Here is a 7,276-nt window from a genome sequence, read left to right as displayed (position 1 = left end):
ACGAGATTTGAGTGTTAATAAATCTATTTTATACAATGCCACAAATATGCAAGATTTTAAGAGCAAATTAAAATGCTATGAAAAAATTCGTGAAAAGAATAATGAATTTAAGGCCCAGACGAGTGACAAGGAGTCAGTAATAAACAAAAAAATAGAGACATTATTTGTTTTAATTGTGGTGGAAAAGACCATTTATCAAGCGAATTGCGAAAATAAAGCGTTAGGACGCAAATGCTTTAAGTGTAACAAATTTGGGCACATAGCGAATGAATGTGGTGTGAAAAAAGATAGCAAAACCAAAACAAATGTTAATTATATGAGTACAGAAGAGGATGCCTTGAACAAAAGTATTGAAATAGGCGGAAAGAAATTCATCGCCTTATTAGACACTGGAAGTAAATTCAATTTGGTTACACAAAATGTATTTCAACATTTAAATAAGCCTGAACTGCGCGAGGTACAAATTCAATTAGTGGGTGTTGGTGAAAAACGCAATGAAAATAAAATTAAACCAATTGGTAGTTTCAAAGAAACTGTAAGAATTGATGACGATTATTTTGAAATGAACTTTTTAGTAATTCCATCAAAATGCATAGACGTCGAAGTTGTTATAGGGCGTGAAATATTGCAAGAAGCCTGGATAAGTTTAAAAGGGGGTAACGTTTTCATTCGAAAGTTAAATTCAAGTAAAGACTTTCCTTTTTTAAAAATAGACGTCGTAGACGACAATAAAACTCTGAACATTGACGAATCAGTGAGTTTAAATACAAAAGCCAAAGTATGTGCAATGATTAATAATTATAAGCCCAATGGGCAAAAGTGCACGAATGTTGTTATGGACATTATTGTAACAGACGAAACGCCTATATGTTCAAGGCCGCGTAGGCTGCCGTTTACCGAAAGATGTATCGTCGACAGTAAAATTGACGAATGGCTAAAAGAAGGCATTATCGAACCAAGTGAGTCAGAATTTTCTAGCCCAATAGTCCTTGTAAGAAAACGCGATGGTTCGCCTAGACTTTGTATCGATTATAGGCGAATCAATAGAGTAATAATAAAAGACAATTTTCCTTTGCCTCTGATCGAGGATCAATTAGAGAGACTGCAGGATGCAACCATATTTAGCACGATTGATTTAGAAAACGCTTTCTTCCACGTTCCCGTGGCTCAAGCTAGCCGACCCACAGTGGTCAATTCCAGTTTTGTAAGGTTCCTTTTGGATTAACCAACTCACCAGCAGTTTTTCAACGCCACATCAACGCGGTTTTTCGAGATGACATAATTATTCCCGGTAAAGACGAAAATGAAGCATTAAGCAATTTGCAAGAAGTTATTGATTTATGTGCTGATTACCAATTGAAGCTAAATTTGAACAAATGTCAGTTTCTGAAAAAGAAAATCGAGTTTTTGGGGCATGTTATTGAAAATAAACAAGTGTCACCGTCAGAACGCAAAGTTGAGGCAATTTCAAAATACAAAATGCCACAGAACATGAAGCAATTGCAAAGCTTTCTGGGTTTAGCAAGCTATTTTCGTAAATTCATAAACAATTTTGCTGTAATAACCAAACCTTTGACAGACTTAATGAAGAAAGACGTAAAATTTGAAATTGGTCCAAACCAAATAAACGCTTTTAATGTCGTAAAACAAATTTTGACTGAAAAACCCGTACTTAAAATTTTTAACCAGAAGTGTGAGACGGAAATCCATACAGATGCCTCCATCGAGGGTTATGGAGCTATACTACTACAGAAATGTCCAGAAGACGGCCAACTTCACCCCGTGTATTACATGAGTAAAAAAACGTCGGATGCTGAGCGGAAATTTTGCAGTTATGAACTGGAAATACTGGCTGTCATAGCAGCGTTGAAAAACTTTCGAGTCTATATCTTAGGCAAGCACTTCAAGCTGGTTACAGACTGTAACGCTTTTGCTAAAACTCTCGAGAAGAAAGATTTATGTACACGAGTTGCTAGATGGGTACTGTTTTTACAAGAATATGACTACAAAGTAGAACATCGTTCGGGAGATCGTATGAAGCATGTAGATGCACTCAGCCGTCATCCAGTCTACATTATTAAAAACGATAATATTGTCACAAAAATGAAAATAGCTCAGAACCAAGATGAAGACTTAAAGGCGGTAATCAATATCGTTCAAGAGAAATCCACATTTAACGACTTTATTCTCAAAGGGGATTTGCTTTACAAAATTGTTAAGGATTCTGAACTCTTGGTAGTCCCTCGAGCGCTACAGCGAGAAATAATTAGAAACGCACATGAGAGAGGCCATTTTGCTTTGAAGAAGACTAAAGATCTCATCACAAAAGAATACTTCATTCCGAATTTAGAAGAAAAAATAAAACGACACATATCTTGCTGTATAACATGTATTATCTCGAATCGTTAACAAGGTAGACAGGAAGGGGAGTTACATCCAATTCGAAAAGACGATATTCCTTTGTATACGTATCACATTGATTTTGTGGGTCCACTGGAAACGACGTGCATGCAATATATAAGCATATACTGGTTGTTGTACACGCGTTCACCAAATTTTGTTGGCTATATCCCACAAAATCTACGTCAGCCGATGAAGTTATTAAAAGATTGCGAAGTCAAAGCGTACTTTTTGGAAATCCCTATCAGATTATATCCGATCGTGGGTCTGCTTTTACATCAGACGCTTTCAAACAATATTGTGAGCTTGAGAATATCATTCATCGGAAAATAACCACTGGTCTTCCACGCGCAAACGGCCAGGTGGAACGAATAAACGACGTTGTGAGTACAGTTTTAACTAAACTTAGTACAGATGACTCAACGAAATGGTATAAACACGTTGAGAAAGTCCAGTAAGTTCTTAATTCAACATTCTCCAGAAGTATTGATATGACGCCATTTGAACTGCTCGTAGGTGTCAAAATGAGAACGAAAGAAGATGTCAAGCTTAAAGATTTAATTGAAAAGCAATTCGTTGAATCATTTAGCGAAGACCGAGTTGAACTACGTAAGCATGCAAAATCTCAAATCCTAAAGACGCAAACTGAAAACAAAAAAAGCTACAATCTACGACGAAAACCACCGAAAACATACAAAATCAGTGACTTAGTGGCGATAAAAAGGACGCAGTTTGGTGGGGGACTTAAACTAAAACCGAAGTATTTGGGTCCGTACCAAGTTATTAAAGTCAAACCAAGCGATACTTATGACGTCATAAAGGTGGGCAATAGTGAAGGTCCACGAAACACGACGACATGTGCTGAATACATGAAGCCATGGTTATTTCACATCGACGACGACGACAACGACGGTACATTCGAGGCGAATGTGTAATAGGATGGCCGAATGTAGGGTGGAAACCCTAACTCTAATATCCAGCTGTAAGAAGTGAAGAATGATGGCAACTACTGGTAGAACGACGATGTAAGGAGGAAGTAAGAAGAACGACGAGTGAGTTAAGACAAAGACGGCGGAGAAGACGGTTCGCTTTTAAAGACGTTCATATCTGTATAATAATCCTGAATTTTAACTTTCAATTTCATTTTGTTTAATCTAAAAATGCTACTACTTTGCTTGTACTTTAATTTGATATCGATAAACTTTGTTAATTAATAAACTTTGAGTGAAGAATTACCATATATGTACATATGTACTTTTGTCTATAAAAGACTTACATTGTATACATCCATTTTGGTAAAATACGAATTATTTCTAAAAAGTATGCTTTAACACTCCGCCTCACAACTTCGTTCTACTCTGTTCACTTTTAAATTCAACTGAACCGGTTCTGCGCATTCCTTTCATCACACATATTCATACACACATTTAACATATGGGGTGTTCACAGTTCGTTCCAAATAGTGTCTCAGAATGTAGACGTCTACATTTTAAGACGTTTTCTAACCGTAAAATCTGTGGTGTTGTTGTTTCCCAAACAAAATTGGAAAACGACGCCGTCTACATTTTGTCACACTCAAAGGTATGTTTTTTACGCGTCTACATTTTGCAACCTCGTAGCAGGGTTGCATTATGGCAATACTAATCACATTTTTTTTTATTTATTGGGCACGTTTTCTGTATTTGCATTTAATTTGGGCGCAATTTCTGATGAAAAGAAACAAATCAAGGAAAAGAAATAATAAATATTAGGAATTGGTGATTCATTGAAATCAAAACCCGCGAACTCTCTTAATCGTTTTCTGTTGTCTCTGTCGCCTTCTCTCTCAAATATATACTTATGTAAAGCCACAATATTTTTCTTATTGGAAACACGCAAATTTCTTCGAACATTCTCGAAATCAAACAGACGCGACATTGTGAAATGCAAATTTCTTTTATTTAATCACATTAATTCAGTCACAGGATTGTTGCTGCTTGTTTTTCGGTCACACGAATTAAGAAATTAAACCGTTTTTATAAATTACACTACCGCACTACAAGGCATTGGTTGAGCCCCCATATTTATGGTAATTCTTCACTCAAAGTTTATTAATTACAAAGTTTATCGATATCAAATTAAAGTACAAGCAAAGTAGTAGCAGTAACAAAATGAAATTGAAAGTTAAAATTCAGGATTATTATACAGATATGTACGTCTTTAAAAGCGAACCGTCTTCTCCGCCGTCTTTGTCTTAACTCACTCGTCGTTCTTCTTACTTCCTCCTTACATCGTCGTTCTACCAGTAGTTGCCATCATTCTTCACTTCTTACAGCTGGATATTAGAGTTAGGGTTTCCACCCCACACATATGTATACAAAGCATAAATATTGAATATTCTTTATTTTATTCATAACCGAATGATTCCGTTGCAAAAAATGATTCTGTTAATCTATGCCCAAATTTCAGATTACCAAAAAAGAGTTAAACTTTTAAATAACTAAAAAAAAATTGGAGACAGAAATCATTCATGGACTATTTTTATTTTATTTTGTAAAAATTTACAATTGAGTCAAACCCAGTGAAGTGGGCCCCGAAATTTCCGCTAAATCACCGAATTTAATAATACATTTATTTTTAGATAGGGGATCCGCCAAATTAACAAAAATCGGAATATGATAAAAATATTCATATCTAGCGTTTAAGTACGTGACTAATAACCCATGCAAAAATATTTTTATTATAATCGGTGATTTGCGGGAATTTTGGCGCCCACTTCACGTGGCTTGACTCAATTCCATTAACAGCGTAAGCATTTTTCAAAGCTAAAATTTGTAAACCAGTTTTGGTACAAAGTATACTACTATGTACATACATATATTAGTGTTTAAATATAATAAAATATGAAATATACACCATATATGCATGTCAAGCAATAACTTAGCTATTTTATTTTCTCCTATGTTAAATGACCAAATGACCTGAAACTCGCTATAAGTCGACTTGTGCACCAGTCTAATATGTACCTATGCATTCGGTGTGCTTAAATTAAAAAAAAACATCACTAAATACCGAACCAAACATTGAATTCCAATTGTTTTGGCTTTTTGGTTTCCCAAAAGCACTAAATTTAGTGCAAAATGCACGACCTTGGCAACAGTGAGCTGAGCATAACAATGCTCAAACAGTGATGCCAGACCAGGTATTGAGTAAATGCGCTATGTATATTTTTCTTTTAAAGCAAATGTTCTAATTAGCGAGGGGATTGATTTTTGGTTCTTACATAGAACACTGATAAGATTCACAAACTTATCTTAGGACTTAATTAAAATAACTAACATTATTTGTAGACGAATATATGTATTTGTGTTCGTATGAAATAGTAGCTTATGTCGGGAGGCTGGCTTTAGTAAAATATACCATTTCCTATATTCTTTAAACCACAAGGCATTTTTTTATGAGACTTTATACGAATATTGACTTGCTAGCATCGCAACTGCCACTTTTACGTTTATTTCAAGAGTTCTTCAATGACTCGGCGCCAGTGAGTCTTTCACAATCGTATGCTGCGAATGGTTCATTATACTAAAGCCAGTCTTCCGACATAAGCTACTATTCTATACGAACACATATATCTGTACTTCCTAATGGGCTTGTAAAATGCCCAATACCCAAATCCCTCGCATGAGTTATTATCGGTAAAAAATTGGGTACGCTCAAATCTCAAACTTTGTCACTCCAGTGAAACAGTCTTGATATTTTAAGTACAATTGTACTTTTTTCATTACAATTAATTTTAAAAAGTACAAAAGTACAATTTGCTGATTTTAAGTACAATTTCAACATAAAAAAATACTTTTTGTACCAAACGCTCAAATCTCTTCTAGCACTTTGATTATTAATCCGTTTACATTTAAGTAAATGGATATATTTCATATTTGCTACAAAACGAAAATATGAATTGTAATTTTGAATGTAAACGTGATTGTGAAAATTAATATTAGTGATGTGCGTTATGGTGATTGCGATTTCTTATCACCGGCGGGTGAGATATCCCTCATCGCTATTTATTTTGAAAAAATCTTTGGAGATGCAATTTACCTAATGACGATCCTGCAGAAATAGAAGTAATTGAGCAATTCGGGGGTTGAAAGTAAAAAAATTTATGCGTTGAAATTAAAAATTTCCCTTGAGGATTTCACGGTCACCCGGTATTTATTTTATTTTTTTAAATAATTTTAATTATTTTTTTTAATAAAATTGTAGCTCATTGTCAAACAAAAACCTTGCAAATAAATCGAAACTTGAAAGAATGAAAAAAATCAACAAAGTTTCATCAAATTTTCACAGTTTTTGTTCAGAATTTGTAGACATGTTTTGGGTTAACATTTTTGTAGCTCATTCATTCTAGTATAATAAGGTACAAGCTTGAAGTGTCTAGGAAATACCATTGATTTTTTGAATTTTTCTGTTTGCGGTGTTGCGCACTTTCTTCCATATAACGAACGTTCGCATTTTATGTTATATGGATGAATGCGCGTGTAGCGTTGTTGTTTTTTATTCCAATATTTTAAATTAATGTGTATTTTAAAGTTTTTGTTAGATAATGATAAATGATGTACACAGATTTCAGTATGGAAGAAAACTTGCAACACCTTCAACGAAAAAAGTTCTCAAAATCTATGCGAATTGAATGTACGATCACGATCATTCAAGCATCTCGGACTCGCCCACCACTAAAAAGGATTATTTAAATCTAAAGTATATATTAAATGATATTTTAAATTTGCTTTAGAGATGAACTTTCGACAAATTTGTTTAAACAAAAATGTTAAGCGCATATGCAGAATGTGGAAGCGAGATTCTTCTGCTTGCGTTTCTATGTTTATATCATTTA

The sequence above is a fragment of the Rhagoletis zephyria genome, unplaced genomic scaffold (genome assembly GCF_001687245.7).
Source record: "Rhagoletis zephyria isolate East Lansing unplaced genomic scaffold, Rhagoletis_zephyria_1.1 Rzeph_scaffold_02317, whole genome shotgun sequence".
Classification (NCBI taxonomy): Eukaryota; Metazoa; Arthropoda; class Insecta; order Diptera; family Tephritidae; genus Rhagoletis; species Rhagoletis zephyria.
Note: the sequence above shows the minus strand (reverse complement) of the source record.